The 14,583-nt window shown below is 48.6% G+C and overlaps 1 non-coding gene across 1 annotated transcript; it reads left to right on the top strand.

The window, feature by feature from the left end:
* Window positions 1-13,752: 13,752 nt before the first annotated feature.
* On the top strand, window positions 13,753-13,824 carry TRNAC-GCA (transfer RNA cysteine (anticodon GCA)). The gene has a single exon. It is a non-coding gene; the product is annotated as a tRNA-Cys (tRNA).
* The last annotated feature ends 759 nt before the right edge of the window (window positions 13,825-14,583 follow it).

The following is a 14,583-nucleotide window of genomic DNA, read 5'->3' as shown; positions in this document are numbered from 1 at the left end:
TCAGCACGGGGGGCGTGATTTGGCCGCCGGCCACTCGGAGGGGCGGGGCGGGGGCCACTTAGTAGGGGATAGAACTTTATAATTACGTTTTGGATACTGTGGTTCTATTTGATAATAATAGAGTAATTTTTAAAAGACGAGCGTTTCCTGTTTGCCGTTTTTGTTTGGTTTTGAAGGGGAGGGTTTGAGAAGGTGGCCGAGGGGCGTGTGCCTAGTGTCAGTGGACAGGTTCTGTTCAGTCTTTTTCTGTGCTCATCCCCCGGGTTGGGTGGTGAAGGGGGCGCAGATCCCGCCGTTATAGAGCCGGAAAGGAGAGGCAGGCCTGAGCAGCCTGACATGTGAATGAGCCTGCGGGAGGGTGGAGCTCCCGGCGCAGACCGTCCCTGCGCCCTGGTGTCGGGAGGACAGCGGGGTTCAGGAGGGAGGAGGGAGAGTGGCAGGTTTGGAAGGCGCTGGAAAGACCGGCAGCAGAAGCTGGGCGCCTCCCGCAGGCCCAGGAAGCCCTCCCGCCTGGCTTGAAAAGCAGCTGGTGATGGGGTGGCGTGCCCGCGGTGCAGGGAGGCGTAGGGAAGGGGTGCAGAGGCACCTGGTGCCAATCTTTGGGAAAGCCACAAAAGGCACCAGTCAGAACACTTTTTATTTGCATGTTGCACCCAAATTACTCTCCTTCGACTTGTTAAATGCATCAGTGCCACCCTCATTTTGCTAGGTATTCATTTCCAATCACCCTCCAGTGGGGCACCGAAAAAGAAACTGGGGGCAAATTATGTTGCCCACAGAGCGATCTGCTCTTGTTCTGCTTCTGGGCTTGACAGTGACCCAGAGAGATTCAGGCAGTTTGAAGGGACGGTTCATGGAGGCTAGCGGAGTGCCCGGCTCAGCCATGTGAACTGGGGACGCCAGACTTCTAACTGAAGGCAGAGCACCTGAGAGCCAAGAGCTGCTGAAGGTAGTGAGTCTGGGGGCGGAGAGGGGAGGACAGATATTTAAAGGGGGTTAGGAATTCAGAGGGCAGAGTTGCTACATTATTGACTTTGAAGGGGCCGTAGAGGTAGGTCATCAACGCCCTCCTTTATAAAGATGCATAAAGTCAGGCACAGAGAGGGGAAGCGATGGCCCAAGATCTCCTGTTGGAAAGGATATGATTTGTTGGCTTGCACTGAAATTTTCTAAAAGGATGGTAGGACACCAGGGCCGGCAGCCAGAGGGAGGGTTAGAGGGCCGGGCTGACGTGAAGGGCTGGAGAGGGGGCCATTCTGGGTCCTGACCTGCGGAACCGGCTGGAGAGTAGATTCAGATCTAGGAGCAAGTCGGTAGGTTTGCGTATGGGAAACACCCAAGTGCCCAGCGCGTGATAAACGCACTGCCGACCGCGGGAGGACGCGGCATAGACACAGCGTAGCTTCTGTGCAGAGGTGGGATCCGAGCTGGAGAATTTCACAGATGAGAGGAATGAGGAAGGCCTTCCAGCTGTGGGTATTCTCGAAGGCGGAAGTGTGGAAAGTGGGCCCAACTGAATCAGGGATCAGTGACTGATTAAACCCACTGAGCTGGAGAAAGGGCTTGTGGAGAGAAAACAGGGCCAGACAAGCTGGCTGGGAGTAGACGTGGGTGCAGGGGAGTCTCGGATCTGAGACTGGAGAGTGTGGAGTTTGAATTTGATCATGTAGGAGATGCCATTGCCGATCGCTGAGCAGGAGAGAGACGGGTGCAAGTGGGTATCAGAAGGCTGCAGCCAATGGGGATGGGGACAGTCTGTAGCCAGACGTATGGGGGGAACTAGCCGTGGTCAGTGGACAGGTCCGAGGACGATGCGTCTGGTGCTGGAGGTTGGAGGCGTGACAGAGGAAATGGCTGTTTTGAACACCAGGATGTGTGAAGCCTCAAAGAGATGTGAGCAGAGGTATTTTGGAGATATTTGGTGGAAGGCCACTGCTGCTCAAAATCTTTACTAGTCCTGGAATTTGAGAACCAGAGAGTGCTGGGGGCGATCAGACCTGAGTGGGAGACCGCGGTAGTTTCCGGTGAAGTACAAGGTGGAAACTCAGAGAGTAACTTCCTTTGGTACCAGGGCATCCTCAGAGCACTGTGGGGTCTGTGGGAACCGTGCCCGTGAGCCTTTCTTTTCCTAGGAAATCTGGTTTATAAAGGCTTCAATATAGTCAAAGACTGGTACGTCTTATGGGCTGTCAGGGGTTTGTGCCCCGACCTCCCTTGGCTTGAACCCCCTCTTCAGGCCCTTTCCTCCTCGCGGCCCAGCTCCCTGGGCTCCAAGTCATCTCTCCCTTGTCCCGACTCCCGAACACCATCGTGATTCTCGCTCTCCATCTGCCGTAATCTCTGACAGGGGTCACGGACCAACATCAAACGGGGGCTCACTACAGTGTAGACGGACCCTGGAGTCGCACAGATGTGGATTTAAACATGATGGTCGTGTGGCCTTGAACAAGCTAATTAACAGACCGTGTCCTCATCTGTTAACCGGGGACAATGAGCCATTGTTCTGAGGCTTAATAACAACGCAGTAAATATGCAGCAAAGACGTGGGCACATCCTAAGGTCTGAATAAAAATTTGCTAGTTTCAGATTAGCTTACGGCTAATGACAGCTTAACTTGGTAAAAGCAGAAGTTCGGGCAGGTAGTGGGATAGTGTTGTGTCCCCAAAGAATGAAGCTCTGAGAAGGCAATTTCCCCACCAGCCAGAAGCAGAAAATTACTTTGGTGTGAGGACGTGCAAGTCAAATCACACAGACAACTACCCCTTGGTCTTGAAGTCAGAGCAGACAGGGGTTAAAACTCACGTCTCAGCCACATGCCAGCATCTGCAGTGGGTAGTACCCGCCTTCCTGGTTATCCCGTACCCTCACGACGCTTTCCACGGGGGCCCTTAACTTAATTAGAAAGCCAGACTTTCAAACTCCTGAACTGTCAGTTGCCATTGGCCCCATGGAGTTGTGTGCCAAAGAGAATAATGGCCATTTATTGAAGGCTTCTTACTTTTGAAGGCTTTACGTACCTTCGCAGGCTTCATAGCTCGGATGTGTGCACCGCACGCTCATTTTATAGGTGAAGAGCTTGAGGCCCAGAGAGGGTAAGTTGGCCCAGAGTCACACAGCAACCACACTGCAGAGCCAAGATCTGAAGTCGTCTTGACTCCAAAGCCCATGTGTTTGGCCACATAACCAAATAACCCAAATGGTTACTGACAAAAGAGAAGTCAGAGCCTCTTTCAAATTATTCCATTTTACCCTCAGATTTTAAAAATTAAGACAATTAGGGGAACCAATATACCGAGCAGAACGTGCTCTGTGCCACACGTTTGCCAAAATCATGAACATAGTAAGAGTAAAAAAGAATTTTAGAGGCCTTGGCCTTAGTGTCGTGGAGCCCGTGTTTGCAGCTGGAGAAAAGAAGACGGGGAGGAGCGGGTGGTCGGTGCCGGGCTCGCTCACCCGGGCAGGGGCAGCGAAGGGAGCGAGCCGTGGGGCTGGCACCTTAGAGGATGCTCGTTGCCACACAGACGCCCGTATTTATTAGGCACCCCTCGGGTGCAAAGCGTTGTACTGGGCTCCATGGAGAAACACAAAAGGATTAGGAAACCCTCCGCTGCCTTGACAGCACTTCAAATCCAGTGGAGACTGCGGCCTAATTCTCCAGACTGAACCTTTGGGGTCTGGAAAGCTGACGGAGACCTTCAGGCCACTGTCTGGGCAGAAAGAGCCACGCCGCCATCTCTTCTCTGACCCTCCTTTCAGACAGGGTAGCTTTAGCCAGGTGTCTGTGGGGACCTTTCCTGAGGCCATGTTGTGGCAGCTCCTCAGATTAAGGGATCAGGGACGGAGGCCTCCAGGCCCTACTGTTGCCAGGGCAACAGTGAGTCAGGCCGAGGCCTCTCCTCCAGCTTTCTGGAAAGCATTGCGGCTGCTGAAGCCTCTTACTGCTTCCCAGGCATAGTGGGGACTTCTAGATTTAAATTTTTGATAAATCAGTTCTGCACTGACCACTTCTAGTTGGGTTCTTTGAAACGGGTATTTTTAGTTAAAGCATAATAGAATCTAACCCTTCTATTTCTATTTTCTACCAAAGGTAACTCCAGGCTAAAATAATTTTTCTAAGCAAGAAAAGAAACGAAGGGAGAGAGGGAGGGAAGAAGGAAAGAAGGAAGGAAGGGAGGAAGGAAGGGAGGAAGGAAGGAAGGGAGGAAGGAAGGGAGGAGGGAAGGGAAAAAGAAAAAAAAACCAAGTTAAACCGAGTACTACTGATAGTGAGTGGCTTTACGTGAAAACTTCCCGTCAGAAATCAGACCTAGCGCTGAGTTTATTAGGGATGATAATAATTACCGCTATGATTCATTGGGTCTTACCATGTTCCAGGCACTGTGCTAAGTAAATGCTTTCATTTCATTTTCTCTTTTGACAACCTGTGAAATCGGTATTAAATACCCTTTTACAATGAAGTTTGGAGAGGTTAAGGGATTAGCCCAAGGTCACACGGCCAGAATTTAAACGTCAAGTGTGTGCTGTTAACTGCTGTTGGAGACTGCCTCCCAATTTCTTCTACGTGGATCCTTAATAAAGAAGGCAAAACAGTACTTTTTCTCGAATTGCAGCTCTGACTCTCCCGTGGACACTGCGTGTAAGTTCTGGACCTGGCAGACAGACCAGCCCAGCCCGGCAACCCTGGGACAGCATCCGGCTCTCCTAACCGGGGAGAATAGATGCTGCGCCCCCTGGTGGCTGGGCATCAAGCCAGCCCCCATTTTAGACCGAGCCCCTCTCTTCCGTGGGGACTTTGGGAAGAGGCTTATGTGTTAAGGCGAGGGGCTCCCTTTCTGTGTTTGTTTCTATGCTGGGACCAAAGAAGCCATTTGTTTAACAGTCAGAGAAGGAATTGGGTGAAGATTTTCATAAGGACGAAGCACCTGCTCCCCAATAAAATAGTGCTCACACCCTGACTCAAATCTTTTAGGCTTGTGCTATCCCTTGGGTTCTCACCATGCCTTCCACCACAACCAATGAATGAAACTCACTGCTTCTCTTTATGAAATAACGAACAAGTTCTCAGAATAACTCGAGGATGTTAAGATAGGGGCATCACTACTGACCATTAACTAGGGTAATGAAAAGTTGAATTTTAATGACAAAATGTACCAATGAACATTTCTATCCTCACTAGCAATTTTATTTAAATAATGAATATCGGGACCACAAATGGTTTCCTTTTAGAATCAGCATAGTCTAATAAGCATAAAAGCTTTTGAAGAACTACATTCAATCAGTTCTTTGTTTACAGATACACAAATACTAAAGATACGCCCTCAAAGGATTGAAATTGATTGGATTTAAGCTCAGTTCAATTAAGAAAATTAAACAGGTTATGAAGCGTGACATTTGCCATTCTTCCACTGAAGGTATGATCCAAGAACCATGAAGTTCCATGACCACATTTTCTGCAGGTCAATTATACAAATTCTAAAATCTAAGATAAAAATTTTAGGTGTGTATTATCTTATGTGGGTTGATCGTCATCACTGAAAATGGCCACATTAATTTTGTCCAAAAGTAAAGGCAGTAAGTTGGTTTGCAAAGCTACCCCCTAAACAATTTAATAATAACAAATGTCCAACTAAAATTATTATTCATTTCCCACTTAAGCTTATCCTGAATTAATCAATGCCTTACCAAGCCAAAGGTGTGTGATACATCTTGAAATAAGTTTGGAAAAAAAACCCTCAAATGTTTCAGAGTACTACTAAAAAACCAAGTCAATATCCAAATAACACCAGCCCCTAGTATATTTAATTCAAATGGTAGACATACTGAGAAGAAATAGACACATTTTTCTTGCCCAAATCTGTGCCAGCTCTTCAGAGTCTTGGAACAAGCATAAACTAAACTGCATACAAACATGCTTGGGTGTTCATTTTACCAAAAGGATTAACTCGCATTAGTATGTTATTGTCATATAACTGAATTTCAGAATTTAATTTAAAACCCTTTTCCCCAAAAGGAAAATAGCACTGTTGTTTTTTCTTACTGTAAAGGGAACTTCTGAGTTCCAAAGAATAAGAACTTACCTCAGAATTGAATGAGTACGTTATTTCTCCAAGAGAAAGTATTAAGTCTCATCTGTAAATGTACCAGAAGAAATTCATTTACCACTCAGTATGAGGACTTTTAACCATCTCCATACCTGTGAAATTAAGTGGGTTGTTTGGAAGAGTTCATCACCTCTCTGTAGAAACTGAATCTATAGTATTACATTTTAGAATCTCTTTCAGAGTCAGGACACAAAATCTTCATCAAATTTATAATGATCAGCCAAATTTTCTGCACTTCATTTGTCAGTGTTTTCAAGGTTTTGTTTTTAGCCCCAGAATCCCTTGTTTAAATAAAACCATTTTCAGAAGTTAAATATGTAAAATAATCGGAGGCAGAGGGGCTGGGGTTGGAGTGGGAGGGGTAGCTGCTAAACCCACTCCCGGGCCCTGGGGGCGGCCCTGAGGGGTTTCTGAAGAGGAAGCTGCTTCAAACCCCACCCCCTGCCCCGGGCAAGTCCTGCCCACCCTTCTCCCTTGCTTCAGTGTTCCCCAGTCTCAATCCAAACTCTGGGGGTTTAATTTATCCAGTGACACATTCCATGCTTACACCTTTGATAGGGCACAGGGTTTAAGTTTATTTCTTCCTTTTAGGGTGTACATGCATCTCTATTCTCTATAACCTCTACATTACCAGGCAGATGTTCATATTAGGTTATATGGCGAGTCCCTGTGACTTCACCAGTGAAGTCTAGAGAGCTGACACCCACCAAGAATCCCTGGAAGGCAGAAGGAAATAGCAGCACAGATGTCCAGAAAGGCCCTGTCAGAAGCTGCCAGGATTACAGAAGTTATTTTTACAGCAAACACTTACACTGTGGAGACAAGGGATCATCAGGCCAAGTTACAGCCCCCAGGACCCTTGGCCACACAACGTGGCTGCAAGATGCTTTGAGGGTCTCCCTCCTCCAGGCTGTCCTGGGCTCCGTGCGTGCCTGGGCATGTGTGCTTGACATTCTCAAGGGCAGGCTTCAGGTCATCTCTGTGCTTGCTCCAGCATCTGGTACCCGGGTCTGGCCCAGGTGAGGCACTCACCTTAAATGAACAGGGGAATCTGACACAGATGAAAATGTGCAGGAAAGAGAAACAAGTAAAACCCCAAATCTCTGTCCATTTGGGTTGCAGATGATTTTCCTCATTAAAGCTAATCCAAACCTTTAAAAGATGGCATAGAAAACGTATTTTATCATTCCCTCCGACATCTCAGCCCAAATAATAGGTAGAGTCCCCAGGTCACTGCCAGATCCTCTTAACCACATTTGCTGGGTGGCTGGGGTGATGACAGAAATCCTTCTGGGCTGCCCTGCCCTTTGAAGGACGGTCACTCAGCTCCCAGATATGGAGTCCAAGGGTAGGCAGGCAGCAGAGCTAGACTGCAGGGGAATGGAGCAGTTGGCATCTCCCCTGCATCCAGCGAGCCCTCCCACCCTTCCCTGGCTGGCGGAGCTGTCAGATTGTCACTCCTCTGTTTGCACAGGACAGCAGCGACTCTCGGCTTCCTCTCATTTTAGATGGCCTTGCTCCCCTGTGCCCTCCTGCCCTCTACAGCGGCGGCGGCACGTGGACCCCCTGGGTAGTGTCCTCTCCCAACCCCAGGCCCCCAAACCCTTGAAGACTTCCTTGGGGATCCTCAGAGCCCTTCCCGGCTCCCAGGGAACTGCCGTGCCCGTCCTCAGCCTCCCTCGCCGAACCCCAGCTCCATCTCTTCTTGAGACTTCATCGACTCCCTCAAAGATCGGGGCCCCAGGTCAGCACCTGTGAAATGGGGACAGACAGCGTCTGTCTCCCAGGCGCTCTGTAAGCGGTGCTGCAGGATGATGGAGCTAGGCCTTAATAAAAAACCTCTTTTTTTTAATTAAAAATTGGATTTCTATAGATTTATATATTTACGTTTTAAATAAATGTATGTCATTTTGTAAATTTAATTTATAGCGAGCTGAATTTTTTCAAATTCCTCAGCCGAGTCTCCGCTGACCAACCGGCCGAACCAGCTGAGCGCGCGCTGGCCGGACGCCGGGTCCTGGGCCTCGCTCGAGCGCCCGCGCCACGTGGGGCCGCGGCCGGGCCGTGCTGCCCCCTGGCGGCCGGAGCCGGGAGGCCCGGAGGCCGCCGCGCCGCACCTGGCCGCCCGCGGCCGCTCTAGGAACGCGGGGCCTCTCGGTGGTGGCAGGGGCCTGTCGTCGCGCGCCTAGGAAGGGGCTGTGCCCGAAGCCGGGGTTCTGCGGCGCGGGCGCTTCTGCAAGGCGCGCCAGGCCTCTCTGCCGAGCGGGCCGCCCGGCGCCGTCCTTGCACGCCTCGAGACCATCCCTCTGGGGCCGAAGCCCCTCTGGTTTTCTTGTTTTCTCGCACGCCTGGCCCACCCCGTCCCCCGACCCGTCGCGGGCGCGTTCTTTGTGCAGATCCTGGCGCTGGGAACCCATGGGTGCAGAGGGGACCTCGGGGCTCTGCGGAGAGCGGGAGCGCCGAGACGGGCCCCACCCCTAAGCCCCAAAGCCGCTCCGAGGAGAAGAGTAAAAGGGAAATCCCAGCGAGCCGCGGGGACCGAGAAGGAAGGGGTGGCCCCTGGAATTGACCCGAGCTTTAGGGGTGCAAACCCTTTCCCGCGTGGCACTTCATTTCACCCACTTTTCTCCTGCTCGAGTCGGTTAAGCTAGTGGCAGATGTACTTACACCACGCGGAGGCGGACCTTGAGAAGAGCCCTGCCGATGGGCTCGACCTGTTGTTTGTTTCTTGATGCATTTTCAGATATGTCTAGTTATTTCCAAGAGTTGGAATTGCCCTGTCAAAGGGTATGGGCCTTTTTTTTTTTTTTTTTTAAGGCTTTTTGATGCCTGTTGCCAAATCATTTTCCAGAAGGGCCACCGGCTTACCTTGTTCTCTGTGGGACGTAGGTAGGGTACCGGCAGGCAGAGCTGCCAACTGGGAAGGTGGTCTCTTGTGGGGAGGGGGAGGGGTTGAGAATCACCTGGCATTTAAGGGGCAACATGTGGTTCTGTGTGAGTGATGACCAGGCAGGCAGTGGCTTTGCGACAGTGCCCTGGGTCATACTGTGGGACTGACTCTCAGTGGATGTCAACGCTTCCGGAACATTGGGCAGCCAGAGGGATCCTTTGAAAATGCGGGTCCTCTTTTGCTCTTTGGGTAAAATCCAAAATCCCATCAGGGCCCACCGGGCCCTGCCTGCCTCTCCAGCCCTATCTTGGGCAGTGTATTAGTTTCCTAGGGCTGTGTAACGAAGTTCCACAAACTGGGTGGCTTCACATAACAGAAGTTTATTGGCTAAAAAAGTCCACAATCAAGGTGGCGTTAGGGTTGGCTCTTACTGGAGACCCTGTTGCACACCTCGCTCTGTTGCCGGCAATCCTCTGTGTCCCTTCGCTTGTGGACGCATCACTCCAGTGTCTGCCTCCATCCTCACGTGGTGTTTTCCTTGTGTCTCTATCTCTATGTCTCTTCTCTTCCTCTAAGGACAATAGTCATATTAGATGAAGGATGCACCCTAATTCTGAATCACCTCATCCTAATTTAACTATCTGCAATGACCCTACTTCCAGATAATGCCACATCTGAGATTCCTGAAAGGACATGTATTTGAGCGGACGGTGTCCAACCCACAAGAGGCTGTCTCCCCTGACTCGGGGGCCCTGGCCTTCTCTCCACTCTCCTGGCTCAGCCTCCACCCCCCGCCCTGTCCTCCTGGGCCACCCATCTCCACCTCACGTCCCCTCCTCCTGCAAGGTGTTGTGGAAATGTCACTGCCTCCGAGAAGCTCTCCCGAACCCCGCAGATGAGGGTCACCCTGCCTTGTTTAACAGGCTCACGACACCCATCCCAATGGTATCTGAGGAAGTGCCTGAGTCACCCTGTGTCAGTCTCATGTGTGCCTCCTCTGGAAGGTCACCCCCGTGAGGGCAGGAACCAGGCCGCCTGAGTGAGCAATAACAAACCTGAACGCGTGGCCACAGAGGCTTATAGACTGACTGCGGAAGCCTGTCTCAGTAGGACAGGCCAGAGGGGACAGGCCCTGTACCAAGCCCACTGCAGGGCCCACCAGGAAGGCCTCCGAGGCGGTGGCCCCGGGACACGGGGGAGACAGACCTGCGGTCGGTGCAGGCTCCACCCCTCCCCCGACCATGACTTTCATGGCCCTCTATAAGCCGCCCCTGCCCCACCTCTGACCTCTGCTCACAACTCTGTCCTGTGCTGTCCCTTTGCACTGTTCATGCTCCTGCATCCATCCTGCCGAGCCAGCTCCCTCCTTAAGGCCTTGGCGGTCTCTACCCACAGCCCGGAATGCTCTGCATCCAAATTTTTACACACTGGCTTCTTACCATTCAGACTTCAGCTCCGATTGTCACTTCCCTGACGACCCCATCTCACCCCCGTCGTCTTCCATCACATCAACCTGCTTTATTTTCCTACAGTATTTTCAGTGTCTGTGATGATCTTGTTCATTTGTTTGTTTTCCTGTCTGTCCCCCTAACCTCTCAGAATATAAGCTCCGTGAAGGCAAGGACCTCGTTTGCCTGTTCACTGCTGAGCCCTCAGTGCCAGGCTAGAACCTGGAACACAGTGGGTGCTTCCTAAGTGTTTGTTGAATGACTGAATGAAAGTTAACCCTTCCAAGCTCCGTTTCTTCATCTACAAAATGGGGATAATCTGAGCTACTTCATAGGAGATAATAATTGTACCTACCTCAAAGGGAAGATTAAATGAGAGGAGGTACATGAAATGCCTCCAAAGTAGTAAACACTCAACATATTGGAGCCATTATCAGTATCTTAGATTGACACCCAGCCTAACATGGAGGGGATGTGGCAGATGTGGTGGTAACTCTTACAGATCCCCAGAGGGGATTACAGAGGGTGATTCAACCCTCACGTTCTTTCAGTTACCCAACCTTTACCATAAAAGGATGGAAGAAGTGTGGTATTGTAACAGCCCTGAACTTGGACCAAGTGGTCTTGAAACTGAGTGTCTTAGAAACTTTCTGAAGCTGCGTCCTCACCTGAAAAATGGAAATAATTATTCCTTATAAAAGCTTAAGTGGGTTATATGTAAATTATAATGCATATTTCCCAAATGACTATTCCACTGGTTCTTTTTGTCTTAAAGCAATTATTTATTAATTATATCATAGTAAATGGTATTGCTTGCAATTACTAGAAGGGAATATGCTTAAATTTGTAATATTTATTGTTTTTTCTGATTTTGAAAGTAATACATTATATTACAGAAAATTTGGAGGATATAGAAAGTTTGAAGAAGAAAGTTTTAAAATCACCCCTAATCCCCCCGTTTTTAGTCCTCCTCTTTATGCCATGGAGCAGACAATACAAATTTAAATGCATTGGCGAGAGGAACAGTGATGTCAGCAGGTCCAGCGACTTGGGCATCCCAGCAGGTAGGTCTGCTTCCTGAAAGGCCAGGGAAACTCCCATGGAGTCTTGGGAGTGGCTCGGAGGGGAAGGAGGCCCACGAGAAGGGACTGGTTTTTTGAGGGTGTGGCCCGAGGAGGGCATTTGACTATAAATTAAGAGGTCCCGATTTGGATTCAGAGGTGCTTTTTCCAGGTTCTTAAAAAAAATTTTTTTTTACATTTCTAAGTAGTTTATGAAAATAATACATTACTGGAAATTTTTATTTTTACATTTGAAATAATGCTCTCTGTCATTTAACACAGATTCACCTGGTTTTAAAAGACACGTGTCCTTGTCACTCAACTGAGCTGCCCCCCTCCTCCCTGCATTAGGGTTTTTTAAACCTTTTTAAACCTCCCTAGGAGGTTCTAATAAGATCAGGTTTGAGAACCATGACTTACCATGTAATTCACATTTTCTTGTGAATTATACGAAACATTTAAATAGCTTGCAGGATCTTATTTCCCCCACCAGGGATCGAACCCGCACCCCCTGCAATGGAAGCCAAGTAGTCCTAATCACTGGACCGCCAGGGAGGTCCCAGCAGTTTTTGATCTCTGGAGATCTAGCATACTTCCCTTAACTACCTCTCTAGTATTAGGCATGTTTAAATATTTTAAATAACACTTGAGAGGACTTACATGTAAGTAAGTAAGAGGACTTACATATCTTTGAGCCAACATTTGTTCATATTTCAGACATTTTCTAAGGATGGATTCCAAGAAATGGAATTACTACCAAGTCAAAGGGAATTAATTATTTAAAATAATCTCTGGTTTTACACTGCCCTTCCCCTCAAGAAAGATTGTACCAATTTACAGTCCCAATTTACAGTACTAATATGATACTTACTGTTTTAATTTTTTTCCTAGTTTGATAGGTGAAAAATGTTATGTTTTAATTTGCATTTCTTTGGTCTTCCTAAAATTTACCCTGATTTACTGAGATTGAGCACATCCTTGATGGCCTAAGTGGACCCTTTACATATTAAGGATATTTATTTGTAGCATTTTGTCTGTCGTAAATGATGGAAATTTGCTATAATCCCAACTTGCTATTAACCTTTCAATTTTGTTCATATTCCTAAACTCTTAATGTTTAAATAACTACTGATATTTTCTGTTCGGATTTCTTCCATGCCTTCCCTGCTGTTCAGAAATTAGTTAGATATTCATTCATATTCTCTTATACTTTATGTTCGGTTTTGTTATACACAGTGCTTTAATCCACTTGGACTGAATTTTGATATACAAAAAGAAGTTTAGTTGCTACTTTAATTATTTTTCCCAAATGGCCAATTAAACTCTCCTAGCTTGATTTATGTAAATAACCTTTCCTTTCCCGTCTGAATTCGTGACTGCTCTACCTCGGGGCAGTAAAACACCTTGGTTAAGTGTGTGGTTAAGTAAGCCCCGACAGCTTATTTCGCATCCTGCCCCCTCGGGTTCCTCCGCTGTGCCCCTGGCGTAGCAATCACAGCCCGCTCTCAGAGGGCTGTGCACGTCCTCACTGCTCTGGAGGCACTCGTGATGATCTTTTATTACGTGGGTACATTTACTATGGTGTTTTCCCGGGTCTGGCTGCCTTGCGCTGTTTTAGTAGATGTTCTAATATTTACAATGGAAAAGTCCTCCAGTGTCGCTTCTGTTACTTTCGCAGTTTTCTTAGCTACCGTCACCTATTTCATTTTTGGAAATAAATGGTTCACCTTTTATTTACTAGGCCTGGTCTTCCGTTTACCTCTCAAGGAAGGAGTTTGAAAAGGACACTGCTTGATGTAGCTGGCGGACTAGCCGAGGCCTGGGCGGTTAGGGGAGCAGAGCCCCGAGAGGCATCAGAGCGGTGGGAAGAGGAGAGAGGGGCGGCGAAGACGAGGAGAAGGAGGACGAGACCAAAGGCCGGAAAAGGGCAGAGAGAGCAGACGCAACGAGGCGGCCCGGGCTCAGACCGGAGCTTGGCGCACTGAGAGGTCTCCGTCCGGGCGGCCTGGGCTTTCTCCAGGCAACAAGAGGGGCCCTGAACCTCTGCCACCTCCGGCTGTGGGCAGAAGACTGTGACCAAATCAATCGTCCCACTGAACCTGGGGAGGAAAACCGGTTGGAGTTCTGAGCAGGAAGGCCCGTCTGGAGCAACCAGAGGCAGCGAAACCCAAGGCAGAGGCTACGAGGCCGGCAGGGCCTGGGTGTGGCTGCACGGCTATAAAGGTGTGAGTTGAGAAGAGTCAGATGTGCCAGGGGGTATGGCTCAGGGGTAGAGCATTTGACTGCAGATCAAGAGGTCCCTGGTTCGAATCCGGGTGCCCCCTGTCCACGTAACGTTTTGGCATTTCCAGCCTGAGGCCCATAGTCTTCCTTCCTTGGGTCCCTGTAGTTCCAGCACCCCTCCACACTGAGAACAACACCCGCTGACTCTTTCCCATCTGGAGAGAGATTCCTTCCTGTCTTGGCATTGTTATTTCATCCTCATAGGAGGCCTGCAAGATCAGGATTTTCATTGATTGTCCCCACTCGGGGAAAACAGGCAAACCCTCTGCCCCACCAGCCAGGCTGGCCTTGCTAAGGTCAAGGCCTACACCAGCGCTCCCCCCAGAAACAGAATGCAAGCTACATGTCTGAATTTACACTTGCTAGTAGCCACATTAAATATTTAAAGTAAAAAGGGGGAGATGGGTGAAGGGGGTCAAAAGGTACAAACTTCCAGTTATAAGATAAATAAGTCCTGAGATGTGATATACAGCACGGTGACTCTAGTTAACATTATTTTATTGTATATTTGAAAGTTGCTGAGAGAGTAGATCTTAAAAGGGGAGAAATGTAACTATGTGAGGCAATGGATGTTAACTAGACTTGCTGTCGCGATCATTCCTCTACACGTACATGTATCAAATCATTATGTTGTACACCTGTAATACAATATTACATGTCAATTATATCTCATTAAAACTGGAAAAATGTTTTAATAAAAATAAAGTAAAAACATATCAGTGAAACGAATTTCCATATTTTTAAACCCAGTGTATCCAAAACATTTTCATTTCAACATGTGATCAATATAAAAATTTATA

The sequence above is a fragment of the Eubalaena glacialis genome, chromosome 8 (assembly GCF_028564815.1).
Source record: "Eubalaena glacialis isolate mEubGla1 chromosome 8, mEubGla1.1.hap2.+ XY, whole genome shotgun sequence".
Classification (NCBI taxonomy): domain Eukaryota; kingdom Metazoa; phylum Chordata; class Mammalia; order Artiodactyla; family Balaenidae; genus Eubalaena; species Eubalaena glacialis.
Note: the sequence above shows the minus strand (reverse complement) of the source record. Positions and strands in the feature narration are given on the sequence as shown.